Source organism: Saccopteryx leptura, chromosome 5 (assembly GCF_036850995.1).
Source record: "Saccopteryx leptura isolate mSacLep1 chromosome 5, mSacLep1_pri_phased_curated, whole genome shotgun sequence".
NCBI lineage: Eukaryota > Metazoa > Chordata > Mammalia > Chiroptera > Emballonuridae > Saccopteryx > Saccopteryx leptura.
Window position 1 is genome coordinate 78,969,979 of NC_089507.1, and position 18,418 is coordinate 78,988,396.

General features: G+C 36.0%; 1 non-coding gene across 1 annotated transcript; it reads left to right on the plus strand.

Annotated features, from left to right (window-relative positions):
* The first annotated feature begins 16,804 nt into the window (after positions 1 to 16,804).
* Positions 16,805 to 16,880, plus strand: TRNAA-GGC (transfer RNA alanine (anticodon GGC)). Its single transcript has one exon. It is a non-coding gene; the product is annotated as a tRNA-Ala (tRNA).
* Positions 16,881 to 18,418: the final 1,538 nt, after the last annotated feature.

The following is an 18,418-nucleotide window of genomic DNA, read 5'->3' on the forward strand; positions in this document are numbered from 1 at the left end:
GCCATGTAGAGTATAAGTCACATGTTAAAAAGTCAATAAGTGATAAACAAATGACTAAGAATTGGAAATGACAGTGAGCTCTTCTGTAGTTGAGTAAGTGGGGAAAACTTTGCTATCCACTCTCACAGACAAAAAGCTTTTATTTCTTGTTAATTTCTTTGCCATTTAGCAGCCTCACTCAAGTTTAATTTACTTATTTTAATCAGCTCTGAGCCAGAGTGCTTGATCACTGAACCTCCTAAGCTCACTTGAAACATGCGACTTAGAGGTTCTTATTAAAGGTGGGATATATGAAACATGCAGAAATACTTGAACTGCGTCATCTGATTGGTCATAGTATCTGTGAAGTGGAGTGGGAACTATGTTTTCCACCCTAGTATCCAGGGTCTGTCCCTGAATGAGTGACTAAATGAAGAAAAGAATGTTGCTGGCTGATATCCTGCCTCCAGATAATACAATATTCAGATGAGTGTCCTCTACCTTTACGTGGCATTATTGTGTTTATTTTTCATTCAGCCATAAACCACACTCCAGGTAGAAAATGTTAGATTATTTTTTCAAATTATATTCACTGTGAAATTGTAAAATAGAAAATAATTTATGGAGTTAAACAAAATTCTAAGAAAAAAATAATTTGGAACAGAAGCTTGTTAACCAGCTTGTACTTGCATTGAGATAGAATTCCCTGCAGTATTATCTATATTGGCAATAGCAACTGCCATTATAATAATAAGTTTGAGCATAAACCTTATTTATCAGTATTTTTAAATAAAAGTGAGAAATCTATAAGTAAAATACAAAGGAACAATTATAATATACCTCTTTTATCTTGTGCAGATAGAAGTTGAAACAAAGTAGAACCTTTGATCCACTTATCAGGCAAATTAATTATATCCTCCTCTACAATGAACACATTTTTTGGTTCATTATTACTTTACAATAAAATATAGGAAAGCATTTAAATGTCAGGATAGTCCCTAGTGAGACGATCTCCATGTACAAAATTGCTGATATTCTTCGATAGATGTACTTGTCAGAAAAAGTCAGAATAGGAAACTGAAAACTGACTGAAATTCTCAAGAAAAATAACAGCATGATAGCTTTGTAACTCACATTACTTTATCAAATGCAATGCATATAAAAAGCATTAGGGTGCATCTATTGTAACTCTAATCACATTCCTAAAATACTTTCCCCAAATTTCTAAATTTCTATCTCCACTACATATTGCTTACATAATCAGGGAGGGATTATTGCAGATTTAAATATAGATTATTACAAACTAGTATCAGAATATAGATTTTAGATTTTATTAACAAAGAGTTTTATGAAATAATCAGTTTTAAACTGCATTTTTAAAAGAGGTGGATAGAAGAATCAAGTGAGTGTAAATATTCTTATGATGGTCAATGAAAAATTTTTTCCCAATGAAAAAGGCATAAAGATCAAAAAATTTATTAAATTATTTTAAATTATATATTCACAATTTAATTGTCCAACTAAAGGAGGGTATGTATATTACTATTGAGTAAAAAATATTAGTCTTAATTCATATTTTAAAGTATCTTAAAATCCAAACTATCAAAAATGCAGAATCAAAACAAAATTTTGAAGGTCTATTCTAATAGACCTAATTGGCTGCCTGATAGTAAAAAACTATTGAAAACACAAACTAGTGAGAAGGGAATTCACTCATATATAGAGCCTATTATATACCTGTTACATAGTAATTTTTGTGAATTATTTTATTTGGTACTCACAATGGGTAAAATAAGACTCAGTTGCCCCCAATGAATCAATGAGAGAACTGGGGCTCAGAATTTAAAGCTTAGAGGATCCCAGCTCTCATATAAAGTAAGTAATAGAGACAGGATTGAACCAGGAACTCAGTGACTCTAACATTTTTTTCAGCAACATAGCTGATAGCATGTTTTGCTCTGCAGAAATCTTATAGCAATACGAGCATTAAGAAATGTTAACCACCAAATGATGTTAATTTTCTCTGTATGTTGGTAATAACTAATTAGAGATCTATTGTAGACATTAAGACTTTTAGAGAAAAGCAAAACACACAAGCTAGACATAAAGATACAAGTAGATATTTGGGAATGTTTTTATGCATATTGTAGTTGAAATCTTGTGTTTCAACTCTGAAGATCAACAGTGGTGTCATAAATTACCCTATGTCGTCATTTCTTATGGCTGAGTAATATTCCATTGTATGTATATACACACCACATCTTCTTTATCCACTCTTCTATGGAGGGTCTGTAAAGCCAGTAGCCATGGCCACCATCACAGCCGCCTGGCCAGTGCAGGTTCACATTAGATTCAGACAGTCAGTAATGAAACAATGGAGCCAAGAACTGATGGGCCATGAGCTTTAATCCTAGCTTGCATCTGGAAGGCAAGTAAAAACACACACTGGGATCCAAAACCCACTCATTCAACGCACACAAAGCTACTGACTTATCTGAGTTTCCTAGAATCAAAGGTGTCTACCTCACCAGCCTTATTTACCTGTTTTCCATCTCCTTCACTCTGCACAAACTGGCTTCTCCCTCAGCACTCCACCATCTTGGCTGCTTCTCCTGGCCTCCTCCATGTGGCCTTTCTCTGCTCTCTTATAGCATGGGACGTTACTCTCTTATTCCTTGAACATTATCACTCTTCCCCAGAACAACGTCATCTCTCTTCCTTTTAAAACCTTTTGACACGAAAGCCCTCCCCCAACACATATTAACATACTAATATTATCACCTGGGCAACGGGCTTCCACGTGGGCAGTGCCGTTCTTTAACAGAGTGAGCATAATATATGTTATCTGCCCAACAGTGGCACTTTGGTTGTTTCCATGTCTTGGGCACAGTGAATAATGCTGCAATAAATATGGGGGTGCATGTGTTTTTATGTACCAATGTTTTTGAGTTTTTGTGGTAGATAGGCAGTAGTGGGATTGCTGGGTCATAAAGTAGTACTATTCTTAATTTTTTGAGGAACCACTGTACTTTCTTCCATAATGGTTGTAATAATTTACATTCCCAACAGTAGTAAATGAGGGTTCTTTTCTCTCTACAGCCTCTCCAACACTTGCTATTAACTGTCTTGTTGATAACAGCCAATCTAATAGGTGTGAGGTAGTATCTTATTGTAGTTTTGATTTGTAGTTTTCTAATTGCTAATGAAGATGAGCATTTTTTCATGTATCTGTTGGCCATTTGTATGTCTTCTTGGGAGAAGTGTCTGTTTAGATCCTCTCCCATTTTTTAATTGGATTGTTTGCTTATTTGTTGCAGAGCTTTGTGAGTTCTTTTTATATTTTGGATATTAACCCCTTAGTGCAGCTGTTATTTGCAAATATCATCTCTCATTTTGTTGGGTGTCTACTTGTTTTGTCATCGGTTTCTTTTGCTCTGCAGAAGCTTTTTAGTTTGATATAGTCCCATTCATTTATTTTTGCCTTTACATCCTTTGCCTTTAGGGTCAAATTCATAAATTGTTCTCTACATCCAAGGTCCATGAGTTTAGTGCCTATATTTTCTTCTATGTAATATATTGTTTCAGATCTTATGTTTAAGTCTTTGATCCATTTTTAATTGATTTTTTGCAGGAGAACAAACTGTAGTCAAGTTTCATTCTTTTGCATGTAGTTTTCCAATATTCCCAGCACCATTTATTAAAGAGGCTCTCTTTCCTCCATTTTGTGATTTTGGCTCCTTTGTCAAAGATGGTTTGTCCATATATATGTAGTTTTATTTTGGGGCTCTCAATTCTGTTCCATTGGTCTGTATGTTTTTATGTTAACACCATACTGTTTTGATTATCGTGGCTCTGTAGTATAATTTGAAGTCAGTATTGTAATACCTTCAGCTTTATTCTTTTTTCTCAGGAGTGCTTTGGCTATTCAAAGTATTTTATGAATTCATACAAATCCAGTGATTTTTGTTCTATTTCTTTAAAAATGATATTGAAATTTTGATGGCAGTTGCATTAAATTTGTATATTGCCTTGGGTAATATGGCCATTTTAACTATGTTGATTCTTCCAGTCCATAATCATGGAATATTTTTCCATTTCATTGTGTCTTTTTTATTTCCTTTAAAAATGCTTTGTAGTTTTCAGTATATAGATCCTTTACATTCTTTGTTAAGTTTATCCCTAGGTGTCTAGGTGTTTTATTATTTTTGTTGCAATTGTAAAAGGGATTATTTTTTTGAGTTCAATTCATCAAGTTTCATTGCTGGCATATATAAAAACAATAGACTTTTGTATATTTCTTTTTTATTCTGTGGCTATTGGGCAAATGAATTTGTAAAATTTGCATTTTTTTAATTTGCATACTTTTACTGTTAAAAATGGTTCTGGGCAGCCACTATGTGCTTGCCCTCAGATCAGGATAGTTGATTGCAAATTGCAGATTGCACTTCTGCTTGGGAGGGGCCATTGTTTTGCTAATGATTGCTGGAGGAGGGGTTTATGTGGGCCAAGCCAGTTTTTGCAGGGAGAGCAGAGAAAATGCAGAGTGCTGAAGAAGAAGCCAGTTTTGCAGAGAGAAGAAAGTGTGCAGTTAGGGAACAAGAGTTGAGGGGCTTTCGCAAGTTCCACTGAAACTGGTGAGGCCTTAGATTCTAGGAGGAACCGGAGAAGATTCTCCTGGTTGTGGACCAAGAGAATGTGTCAGGACTTTGGGAGTCCTGCATGAAAGGGAAATGTCTTTCTGTGTGTTTGCTCCTCTGCCTGTGTGAGACCTAAATAAATGAAATGGCCCACTATTTTTGGCTCCACTGTTTCTTTACCATCTGCCTGAATCCAAAGAGAACCTGCATGGCCACATTGGTGGTGCCTCTGGCCATACAGAGACCTTACTATACTGGTTTATTATTTCTATTAGTCTTTCTGTGCAGTGTTTGGGGTTTTCTATAAACAGGATCATGTCATTTGCAAAAAGTACAACATTTACTTCTTCTTTTTGGATCTGAATGCCTTTTAATTTTTTCTCTTGTCTGATTGCTGTAAAACTTCCAGCACTATGTTGAATAGAAATGAAAAGAGTGGGAAGCCTTGTCTTGTTCCTGATTTTAGAGGAAAAGCTTTCAGTTTTTCACCATTTAGTATGATATTAGCTGATGGTTTGTCATATATATGGCCTTTATTATGTTGAGGTATTTTCCTTTTATATCCATTTTATTGATGGTTTTAAACATAGAGTGATGTTGTATCATATCAAATGCCTTCTCTGCATCTATTGATAGATCATATGATTTTTCTTTATTTTGTTGATATGGTACATAACATTAATTTATTTACATATGTTAACCATCCTTGTGCTCCTGGAATGAATCCCACTTGCTTGTAATGTACTCTTTTTTTCTTTTCCTTTTTTTTTTTTTCACAGAGACAGAGAGAGAGTCAGAGAGAGGGATAGATAAGGACAGACAGACAGGAACAGAGAGAGATGAGAAGCATCAATCATCAGTTTTTCATTGCAACACCTTAGTTGTTAATTGATTGCTTTCTCATATGTGCCTTGACCGTGGGCCTACAGCAGACCGAGTAACTCGTTGCTCAAGCAGCGACCTTTGGTCCAAGCTGGTGAGCTTTGCTCAAACAGATGAGCCCGCACTCAAGCTGGTGACCTCGGGGTCTCGAACCTGGGTCCTCCGCATCCCAGTCCGATGCTTCATCCTCTGTGCCACCTCCTGGCCAGGCTAATGTACTATTTTTAAAATATATTGTATTCAATTTGTTAGTATTTTGTTTAGGATTTTTACATCTGTATTCATTAGAGATATTGGTCTGTAGTTTTCTTTTTTGTAATAGCCTGGCCAGGTTTGGGCATAAAGGTTTTGTTGGCCTCATAAAATGTTAGAGGGATAGGTACCAAATCTTCTTTGAATGTTTAGTAGAATTTACTATTGTAGCCATCTGGTCTTGGATTTTTATTTTTGAGGAGGTTTATGATAGTTGTTTCTATTTCCTCCCTGCTTATGGGTCTATTGAGGATTTCCACTTCTTTGTGACTCGGTCTAGGAAGATTGTATAGTTCTAGGAATTTATTCATTTTTTTCTAGATTGTTGAATTTGGTGCCATATATTTTTTCATAGTATTCTACAATGGTCCTTTATATATCTGATATCTGTGATAATTTCTCCTCTTTCATTTTGGATTTTGTTTATATGATTTTTTTCATTTCTTTCCTTAGTGAGTCTTGCCAGAAGTTTATCAATTTTATTGATTGTTTCAAGGAACCAGCTCTTTGCTGTATTGATTTTTTCTATAGTTTTTCTGTTCTCTATTTTATTATTGCTGGTTTAATTTTTACTGTTTCCTTTCTCTTACTTATTTTGGGTTGCCTTTGTTCTTCTTTTCCTAGTTTCTTAAGATGTGATGGTAAGTTCTTTACTTGGGATCTTTCTTGTTTCTTGATATAAGCATGTAATGATATAAAATTTCCTCTTATTATTGCTTCTGATGCATCCCAGAAATTTTGTTATATCATATTATCATTTTCATTAATCTGTATGTATCTTTTGATCTCTGCTTTTATTTCTTCTTTGATCCAGTCATTTTAAGAAATATGTTATTCAATTTTCACATTATTTTGTGAGTTTCTTTCTTTCTTTATTTTTCTTTTTGCAACTAAATTTAATTTCAAAGCCTTACGGTCAGAGAATATGCTTGGTATAATCTCAATTTTTCTGAATTTGTTGATGTTAGTTTTGTGACCCAACATATGGTCTATTCTTGAGAATGTTCCATGTACACTGGAAAAAATGTGTACTCTGAAGTCCTGGGATAAAATTCCCTGTAAATTTCTATTATGCTTATTGGTCTAGTGTGTCATTTAAGGCCTATATTTCTTTAGTAATTTTCTGTTTGGATGATTGATCTACAGCCTTCAATGGTGTATTGAGATCTCCAAGTATAAATATTTTTGTCTGTTTCTATATTTAAATCAGTTTGTAGATGTCTTATATATTTTGATGCTCTCTGATTCTGTGCATATATATTAAAAAATGTTATGTCTTCTTGATATGATGTTCTTTTTATCATTATGAAATGACCATCTTTGTCTTTGATAATCTTTATTGTCTTGAAATCAGCATTGTCAGATATGAGTATGGCTGCACCTCCTTTCCTTTGGGTACTATTTGCTTGGAGAATCATTTTCCAACCATTCATGTTGAGTCTACTTTTCTCTTTGCAGCTTAGATATATCTCTTGAAAGCAGTATATGGTTGGGTTTTGCTTTTTGATCCAATCTGCTACTTTGTGTCTCTACTTTTGAGCTCAATCCATTTATATTTAGGGTAATCATTGATACTTGTGCATTTCCTATGGCCATTTTATGTTTTTATTTCTGATAGGTCTGTGTCTCATTTGGTTCTTCTCTTTTGTTTTTCTGTTAGTTTTTTTTTGTTTGGTGGTATTCCATACTCCCCCCCCCCTTTTTTTAAGCTATGTGTTTTAGTAGTGGCATTTTTGTGGGTGGTTACCTTTAGGTTATTAAAAAAGAAATTGTCATATTTACAAGAGTCCATTATCATATGAGTGCTTCTGCACTTCATCCTCCTTTGCTACTGCTGATCTTTATCCTCTCCCCTTTTATGTTATTGTTGTTGCAGATTATTCTTGTTTTTATTGTGATCTTGTTGGAGCTATTATTAATAGTTTTGTGTGTGTTTAGTCAAATAGCCCCCTTTAGTATTTTCTGCAGTGAGAGTTTTCTAGTAATAAATTCCCTCAGCTTCTGTATGTCTGTAAAAGTTTTTATTTCTCTTTCATATTTGAAGGATAGCTTTGATGGAGATAGTATTCTTGGCCGGTAGTTTCTCTCTTTCAGTACTTTGAATGTTTGGGTTCACTCTCTTCTGGCTTGTAGGGTTTCTTCTGAGAAGTCTAATGATAACCTAATGTGCTTTCCTTTATATGCTGTAGTCTTCTTTTCCCTATCTGCCTTGAGAACTCTTTTTTTAGTCATTGTTTTTTGACAATTTCATTGCATTGTGCCTTGAGTAGATCTGTTTGGGTTGAGGTAACTCAGTGTTCTGTTTGCTTTTGGAATTTGAGACTCTAACTTTTTTCACAGTCTTGGCAAGTTCTCATCAATTATTTGCTTAAATAGGTTTTCCATTCCTTTTTCCATCTCTTTTGATATAACCATTATTCTTATATTGCTTTTTCTGTTGGAGTCAGAGAGTTCTCATAGAGCTCTCTCATTTTTTTTTAATTTGTGATTCTCTCTTTTCTCTGTAGTATCCCTAGTTGCCTGTCTTCCATGTCATTGATTCTCTCCTCTATCTGGCTTGTTCTATTAGCTAAACTTGTTACCTCATTTTTTCAGTTCATGTATTGAGCTGTTCATGTCTTTTAGTTCTTTTTTATAGTTTTAATCTCCTTGGTGAAATACTTTTTTGTTCATTAATTTTTTTTTGAGCTCACTAAATTGCCTATAAGTGTTTTCTTGTATCTTACTGAGTTTTTTTAGACTTCAATTTTGAATTATCTGTCCTTTAACTCCAAGGTTTCCATGTAACTGAGATTTTCTTCTGGAGATTTTTTATTATCTATCTGATCTATGTCTCTGTCTTGTGTATCTGTGATGTATGATTTCTTCTTCCTTGATAGCATTTGAGAATGGCATTATTAAGAACCCTAACAAGAAACAATTTTTTTTTCCAGTAGGTGTTGCTGTACTACAAGTTTTGAGTTTGTGAAGTTGCTGTCAAAGTGATGTAGGCAGGGCCGCAGTCACTGTGGTAGGTGAGGCTTATTGTTGGGGCTTTACAGTTATAGCTTTATAGCTTAGTGACTGGCTTTACAGCTTTAGCAGTGGTGGCTTCAGGTATTCAGCTGTTCTTCCTCAAGTCTCAGCCAAGGAGGGGATCAGGTGCAGAGCACTTCCACCTCTCAGGGTAGAGAGTGACTCTAGAGAGTCAGTTTTGGGGGTGGGGGGCTGACACTACCCTTCTTTGTACCATGTGGGGAAGGAGGTGGGATCTGGGAGGCTTTAGGAGGCACACTTTTGTTTTTCCTAATACTGCACAAAGCGTAGGCTGCTGCTAGAGCACTGGCTGCAGCAAGTGCATTAGAGAGCTATGGGTCTAGCATGCACAGTGCCACATGAGCCAGGCACCATGGAACTAGCGCAGAGTAATTAAGCATGTACCTTCCCACAAAAGCCAAACACTTTGGGCCCAGTGCAAGCTGATCCAGTGAGTGGTGCAGGCTAATTGCAAGCCAAGCAACATGTGCAGTCCTCTTAACCCTGCACCTGGTGATGCCTGCCTTTGTTCAACTCCTTCTCTTCACCTCTCCTGGCTCTGAATAAAATTTCCTTTCTGAATTCAGCATGGAGAGTGAAAAATTTGGTTCTCCACCTTCTCTTCTGTCCAGATTCCACAGCAAAAATATTTTATATCCCACCTCCTTTTCAACCAGTCCCACCTTCAGTCCATTTGTTGTGTGGATTGTTTAAGTGTGGCTGCAAGCTTAGCTGGGGTTCCTTTGCTGCATATAATTGTTCAACTTGTTGAAGTTTTAAGGGAAGAGATCATAAGTATCTCTCACTGTGCCATTTCTCTGTTATTCCCCAGACATCAACTTTATGGTAATAACTTACAAAATTAAATCCCTTGACCACCAAGAATATTTCTTTATATGTACACTGATTATTCTTGTGTCAAAATGAACATGTGTAAAAGGTAGTCCAGAATTTCAAGCTCATAGCATTCTAGCTATATGAAATCAAATTATGGAACTTCCCTGTGACTCAATTTTCTTATCTCTAAAATTAGGATAAAACAAGCCATCCTTCGTAGGTTGTTCTAGAAGCAAATATATTGTTACATATAATGCATGTGCTTAAAACAGTGACTGGCATTTGAAAATGTTCAATACATTTTATAATTATCATATCTATAAATTTTAGGTCTTATTCTATTCAACCTGTTGTAATCAGGGTCAAATGTCATAAAACCAACACCATAACCATAGTCAATTTAGACATCAAGAAGTTCATCTCTCACTTAACTCAATGTATGATGAGAACTGGATGACATTCTAGGGTTGCTTATATCTATCAAGTGACTTAGGGATCTCTAGCCCCTAAGTAGTTCAGCCACGTCAGATCTAGATTTCTACTGCCATCAAAGTCAGGGAAGAAAGATCCAGAGAATTTCTCACCATATGTTATTTTTTCCCTCAGGAGGGACACATACCATTTTTGCTCATAGCTCACAGATCTTAACTTACAGTAAGAGACTTGAGCAATATGGGAACATACACAGATATTTGATGAGCATTAAATGTCTGTGTTCCAACTAAGACATAGCCATTTACTCAGAAAGCTAAGATCTTAATGTTAAACTTATTGCTGGCTTCTCTCTCTCTCTCTCTTCATCAATATATTTGCTTCTACTAAGTCCTCTCATTTCCTTTCATTAATGTCTCTGAAATAAGCTTCCTCCTCTCTCTTACTGCTTCTGCTGCAATGTACACAGGCTCTGACACAGCATTCTTTCGAAACTGCCTGACGCCAGCTGTCTGCCACACAGTCTATCTTCCTCAGCACTTCCAGAGTTAACATTACAAAAATATGACTACAAAATTTCTTTATACAAAAGAGTTCTGTGTTCTTATATTTCCTATGTTTGGATAAGTCTCCTTATGGACATTGGTGGCTTAGCAAAAGAGCAAAGATAACACTCGGTTTTTGTACCAGCAAGTAAAATGTTCTGGCCTGAACATGATATCTCTTGATTTCCATTCACAGCTCAGTAGTCAAACTGGCTTAAAATGCCCTTAACAATCTAAAAGTCCTAACTCTCCTGGCCTACTTTCTGTTCACTTTTGTTATGACCTCTGCATTCCAGTTTTCTCTTATTTATTTCATCAAATATTTATTGTATACAATTTCATATGGATATTCATATTTTCATACTTTACTCATTCTTGTCTCCTCAAATAATCTATTTCTATCCCATCTAATAGCAGAAAAATACTTCTTTAAGGAGTACCCAAATATTTACTCTATACTCACCCAAAGCTAACTAATCCCATAATATGTTGTTCACCTCTTGGTACAGTGTTAACACTGTTACTATAGTTATTGATTAGTCTACTATACATTATAGAGTGTTAGGCCCTTAAAGATAATGAACTGGTACAATTCATCTTTTTTTTTTAAGTCTTTTGAAAATTTACTTAGCACAGATTTGCTGTGGCAGTTTCACAAGCCAATAGCATACAGGATAATATATCTTAAGACAAATAAAGAAATAAAATATTTCAAATAAAAGACAGATTAATCACACTATTGTTCCAGGCAAGGTGAGATGATATAATTCATCTTTTTATTCCCAGAATTTGGCACAAATTATGTACTTAAAATTGTGAGTTAAACCAAAAGTTTGGCAGCAATTCTATAGAATAGATTCTTGAGGGAAAACTTCAAAATCGAAGTACTAATTTTAAATCTTTTCCACAATTAGGCTTTTACTCCATAAATCATGATCATATAAGTAAACTGTGGCAAATTCATTGGCTTGAACTGTTTAAATTCCATCTCAACGTCTTTCTACTATGCTTTCTGATAATGTGGATGCTAGATTTCTAAAACAAACAAAAAGAACCCCAAGAATACATGATTCTTCTGATTTAGATTCCTCAAATCAAACACATTCGAGTAACTCTCAAATTCAAAACTGGGTTAAGTAGAGAGAGAAACAAGGTACAAGGCATCTTCTTATCTATGTGCATGAGAGTGTGTGTGCATGCAGTGTAGCATAGGTGTTGTGGTTATGAAGCAAGCAGCAATAACAACAAATTCCTCATCATAGGAGGCAAAACCATCTTCTTGCACCCAGTTCTATATATTTCTGGCTTGGAAGTTAAACTTGAAATCTCAACCTAAAGTTTATTTCTATTACCTGCTAGCAATTCAGTAAGGAATTACATTGACTTAAAAACAGTTGTTATGCAAATATTAGCTTGAATGGTCTCTGTCTTTGCTAATACACCCTAGCTGATATAACAATCCATGAATGGTGGTAAATCTCAAAGTAATGGGCATCTACTATTGAATACCTGACCTAGTTGTGTTCAAAGACAATGAGGATCCTGCTAAAATCAGGGTACAGAATACTATTATTCCATCATATGCTATAATAAAGGAAAAATTAAGTGATTATCTGTCTCCTGGGAGAAAGTGTTTGTTGAAGAAAAGTATTCAGTGAACTGCTTAGCTGCTACAATAGACCCTTATGACAAAAATCAAGAATGCATGAATTCTAGAGTGAGTAATCTTCTTTAGCTATACAGGAGAGTATAGAAAAGCAAAAGGATAAGCCCAAGCTTCAAACCCTATACTAGAGACTGTCCCAGCTCCAGAGAATTTCTATGAATTTCCAAAAAGAATTATAATCTCTTGTGTGAAAACCCAGGCTTAACACCTATGATAATCAGTCTATTATTAAGAATGAGCTAGCTATGCTACTTAACAAACAAACCCCCAAATCTAGGAAACTAAAAATGAAGTTAGTTTAAACCTCATGTTCATTGCTGGTGAGTGGGAGGCTCCCTTCACATTCTCTGAGAAATTCAGACTGTTCATGCAAGATACCATCTTGAACATAGTGGCTATGCTAGTTGTAAAAGAAAAGTCTCAGGTGTCTTGTACCAGCAATTAAATGCTTTGTCTTGGAAGTTATACACATATTTATACACACAACTAATGGCACAGACAATAATATGGCTCTAACCCAACCTTAAGAAGGTCAGTAAGTGCAATCCCAGGACATGTCCAGAATAGTAAATCTGGAAATATTTGGTGAACAGTGTTAATAATTACCATAATTGAACAGAGTTTTTGCTACTATTTATTGCTACTGTAAGGTATTACAATTGACAGGTGTCTGATGAGAAAATTTATATATTTATTGGGAAATTATGAGACCTCAAAAATTAGAATGGGGAATTTTTGTGAAGTCTTTTGATGCTCAATAAACTTTCCTTGCCCATAGTAGTAGATTTTATATTCCTGAGTGATGAGGCTAATTTTGATTTGCCTTCGGACTATGGATAAGTTTATCAGCAGTTGTTATCTTGAGGAGATGTCTATTATCGAGTCTTATCACTACTACTACCTATACTGCATGTACAACTACAGAGAGATATTTTAAGATGGCCTGGGAATAAAGGTTATTCATAGTCAATTAAAGATTTTGCTAACATAGTAACATGAAAATGAGAAAAATGAGTGAGAAGAAATTAGAAATTTGAAAGATTAAGGTAGAAAATACAATTTTAGTTATTACTAAATGTATTTATAAAGCTACATTTGCAAGAGAATGAGAGTATTACTTCTATTTTTTATTTTTATTTTTTTGTGACAAAGACAGAGAGAAACAGAAAGAGGACAGATAAGGACAGACCGACAGAAAAGGAGAGAGATTAGAAGCATCAATTCTTCATTGCGGCACCTTAGTTGTTCATTGGTTGCTTTCTCATATGTCCCTTGACTGGGCAGCTATAGCAGACTGAGTGACCCCTTGCTCAAGCCAGCGACCTTGGGCTCAAGCTGGTGAGCCTGCTCAAACCAAATGAGCCCTCACTCAAGCTGGTGACATCGGGGTTTCAAACCTGGGTCCTCCATGTCCCAGTCCAACACCCTATCTACTGCACTACCACCTGGTCAAGTCAGAGTATTACTTCTAATTGAGGCATTGAAAATCACTCTGTTTTGTAGGTTGGTTTCTTAAATATGGATTAAAATATAGTTTATGTTAAATTATCAAATTGCCCATATTCCCATGGTACAATATAAAAAACGGATCCTAGCACCTCAAGGAATTAATAAGGTTGAAGTGGCTTAATCATGTAATATTCAGTTATAAGTCCTTTATGACTTGAAAGCTGTAGGATACTATTTTCTCTTCTCTGTAGCATGATCTGTGGCTACTGGTCTCTGTAGCATTGATGTGGCTTCTAATTTTAATGAGTAAGATGAGATCTCAGAATTCAGAGGCCAAGTGGAAACATCTAATGGACAGAAGCAAGAATATCATGTTTTTCATAAAAAGTAACAGTGATAGTAATCAGTATTTCTGACTAATTGTTACTGGAATAACTGAGATTAAATGTAAATGGGCAGTCCATTAAGGCCCTATTTTAATTTTTATACTTAAAACTATAATATATATATAACTATAAATTTTATATTTATTTTATAATGTGTAATGTTTATAACTAAAACTATTCATTTTTTTGAGGGGGTAGAGGGGCACAGACAGGGACAAATAGGAAGGGAGAAAGATGAGAAGCATCAACATGTAGTTGAAGTACCTTAGGTGTTCATTGATTGCTTTCTCATATGTACCTTGACGGTGTGTGTGGGGGGCGTGCTACAGCAGAGCAAGTGACCCTTTGCTAAAGCCAGCGACCTTGGACTCAAGCCAGTGACCTTTGGGCTCAAATCAGCGACCATGTGGTCATTTCTACGATCCCACGCTGAATCCAAAGACCCCACATTCAAACTGGTGAGCCTGTGTTCAACCTGGATGAGCCCGTGTTCAAGCTGGTGACCTTGGGGTTTCAAAACTGGGTCTTCAGCATCCCAAGTCAATGCTCTATCTACTGTGATGCTGCCTAGTCAGGTAAAAACTATTCTTCAATATTAAGAAAAATTAAAATTAGGGTGCTAGAAATCTCTGAACTCAGTGCATCTTCCTCTACTGCACTAGGACCCTTCAACTCAACCCTATACAGGCCATACATAGGGTTCCCTGTGACGAGCTGACTGAGAAAAAACAATACTGGTTTACAAATGGTTCTTCAGCTAGTAACAGTTAAAAGTGTGCCTGCAATTCCTCAGCAGCCTACTAGCTGGAAAGCAGAGTAGGGAAGGTTCTGCCATTCAGCAAAAATTTGAATGATTCATGTTTGTCACATTGCATGGTAGAACAGGCTGCAAATGTTGAGTAACATTTATTCAAGAACAGTGGGCAATAGTTTATCCAGATGATCAGGGAATCAGAAAAAAAATATTTTAAAAATAGGTAGGTTACAAAGAGGTTTGGGGATGAAGTATATTTATTAACTTTTCAAAAATAGACCCAGAATGAGAGCATATTTGTGTTACATGCATCTCTTAGTAGGAGAAACTCTTAGGTGCATATGAAAGCATTTTTAATATTAGTTGACTTTTTTTATTATTCATCTTATGCTTAATTAAAGGGCTTACGGCTAAATGTGGTCATGCTGGTAGGCATTGTAATTTTGAATGTGTGCACATAGACTGCTTCTCTTTTCTTAAGGCTTATCTGGCTTTGCCAATTAAAGTGTTCAATGCCATCATCAAAGAAGAAAAGTGAGGCCTTCAAATGGCAACATAATTCTAGGGGACCAGTTAGTTAACTTGGGGCACATCATATATGGGAGGTTTACTTACCTACGGGGACACATTCTGATTTATTTTCTCTGCCTTCCATACTTCTGCCAATAAATGGCACCATAAACATACTAACACCTTATTTATTAAGCATTAGGTTATTCTTTTAAATAAATAAACTTGTTTTCTAGCCAAATTAGTAAAGTGATTGGCTTATACCCAGAGAACTCATCAGTCTTACTCTATTAGCCAGAAGTAGCTGGTCAAATAGGAGTAGTGGGTTCTTAGAGACTTTGTTTTTCAGAAACGAACTCATAAATATAGAGTACAAACTGATGGTCACAACGTGGGAGGGTTAAAGGGATTAAGAAGTACAAATTGCCCGTTAAAAAAATAGTCATGGGCCATAAAGTATACAGCATAAAGAATATAGTCAATAATATTGCAATAACTATGTATGATGTCAGATGAGTACTAGACCTACTAGGTGATCACTTCATAAAGTATATAAGTGTCTAATCTCATGTTGTACATCGGAAACTAGTATAATATTGTATGTCAACTCTAATAGAAAAACAAGCTTTTTAAAGAAACTTTTTGTGTGTGTGCTTGTTAGAAACAACACTTTGAAAGCTGGCATTCTTCCCTGATTGGTTAGCTCAGTGGTAGAGCATTGGATATCTCAGGTTCGATTCCCAGTCAGGGCACAGAGGAGAAGCAACCATCTGCTTCTTCCCTTCTACCTTCTCTTTATCTCTCTCTTTCCCTTCTGTAGTCATAGCTTGATTGGAGCCAGTTGGCCCCAGGCACTGAGAATGGCTCCGTAGCCTTGCATCAGCCCCAGATGGACAGAGCATTGCCCAGGTAGGAGGCTTGCTAGGTGGATCCAGGTCGGGGCACATGCAGGAGTCTGTTTCTCTGCTTCCCCACTTTCCACTTAAGTTGAAAGAAAAAGAAAGAAAGAAAGAAATAAAGAAAGAAAGAAAGAAAGAAAGAAAGAAAGAAAGAAAGAAAGAAAGGAGAAAGAAAGAGAGAAAGAAATAAAAAGAAAGAGAGAAAGAAGAAAGAAAGAAAGAAAGAAAGAAAGAAAGAGAGAGAAAGAAGAAAGAAAGAAAGAAAGAAAGAAAGTTAGAAAGAAGAAAGAAAGAAAGAAGAAAGAAAGAAAGAAAGAAAGAAAGAAAGAAAGGGAAGGAAAAGAGGGAGGGAGGAAGGAAGGAAGGAAGGAAGGAAGGAAGGAAGGAAGGAAGGAAGGAAGGAAGGAAGGAAGGAAGGAAGGAAGGAAGCTGGCATCCTTAAGCAGATAAAATATAATATTTCTACAAATCAGTTATCAAGAGCTGAGGCTGGATTAGTTCTCCTCTATAGTCAGAACACATAAAACTAGGATCCCTGGGTGAATTAGAAACAGCATTTCGGCCCTGGCCGGTTGGCTCAGTGGTAGAGCGTCTGCCTGGCATGCAGAAGTCCTGGGTTCGATTCCCGGCCAGGGCACACAGGAGAAGCACCCATCTGCTTCTCCACCCCTCCCCCTCTCCTTCCTCTCTGTCTCTCTCTTCCCCTCCTGCAGCCGAGGCTCCATTGGAGCAAAGATGGCCCGGGCGCTGGGGATGGCTCCTCCGCCTCTGCCCCAGGCGCTAGAGTGGCTCTGGTCGCAACAGAGCAATGCCTCGAGGGGCAGAGCATCTCCCCCTGGGGGCAGAGCGTCGTCCCCTGGTGGGCGTGCCGGGTGCATCCCGGTCGGGCGCATGCGGGCGTCTGTCTGACTGTCTCTCCCCATTTCCAGCTTCAGAAAAATACAGAAAAAAAAAGAAAGAAAGAAAGAAAGAAAAGAAACAGCATTTCTATACTTAATGGCTAACTCAACATATTTTCTCCTTTTCCTTGCATCACAGAGTTCTATTAGTTTAGTGTTCTTAGATAAATGTGTCCACCTGATAAAACAATAGTGATGCCATTGTGATCACCACCCATTTTGGACTCCTCATGTTATGAGCCCAAAAAGGGGAATAATACTATGTGTTCTGGGATGACTGATTATAATTATTTTGGGGAAATGGAATTGTTTGAACCCATCAGGAGAAACTATTTCATGCACTGCTATGTTCAGTGTTATTAGTTAAAAGAAGAATGTAGTAACTGCACACATACTGCTGCATCAAGGTTTAGATCTTTTAGGCTACTCAACAGGTAAAGAATACTGGAGTAAAAATAGTAATTATGAACAAAGAAAATAACAAAATTGATGGTGGGTGAAACTTGAAAATTCAACTATTACCTTATACAAATATAAAGACTAAAGAAACTTCCCATATTTTTTTCTTTATGCCTGTATACTAAGAAAATTTTTGTTCCTTAGACAGAATATATTACTTTAATTTTATCACCAAGGTAAAGGTAATGACTATCACAATAGAATTTTAATTAAACTAGAGGAGAAATGAACATTATGCAGAATGTGCCTTTTCAGTAAAATGTAGATATTATTTAATTTGTATGAAGGATATTACATTTATTAGAAAAATACCTGTTGTTACCAACAAATGTTGTCTAAAAATTTAAGGATAGAAATAGGTTATTAAGTAGCAATAGTGATTTGATAATGATTTATTTAAACTACCTTCTGTGAAAATTCCTATATAGAAAGGGCTCAAAAGCTTAAAAAAATGTTTTTCTAATCTTCCTTAGCCTAGAATTTCAAATATGATCTAGAAACCACAAATCAGTTCAGATTGAGCACAACTTTTATTTAGAACTAAGTTACGTTGGAAATGGGCACGGCTTGAGACATCCACTTTGCACATGAGGATTGCAGCTGAGATAGTGTGAAGCTGTAGCAGGGACATCCTGATGCCTAATGTTTCTTTCTTACCAATAACACAATGATACCAATGGGCTTTCTCAACAGCCCATTCTGAAGCACATTTTTGATATTAGTTCCTGAAAGATCAGACTAGAGACATATTTTTTTAGTCCTTCCCAAACTTCTATAAGCATTTAATGCTCAACAACAAATCCCTTTCTGCTAATAT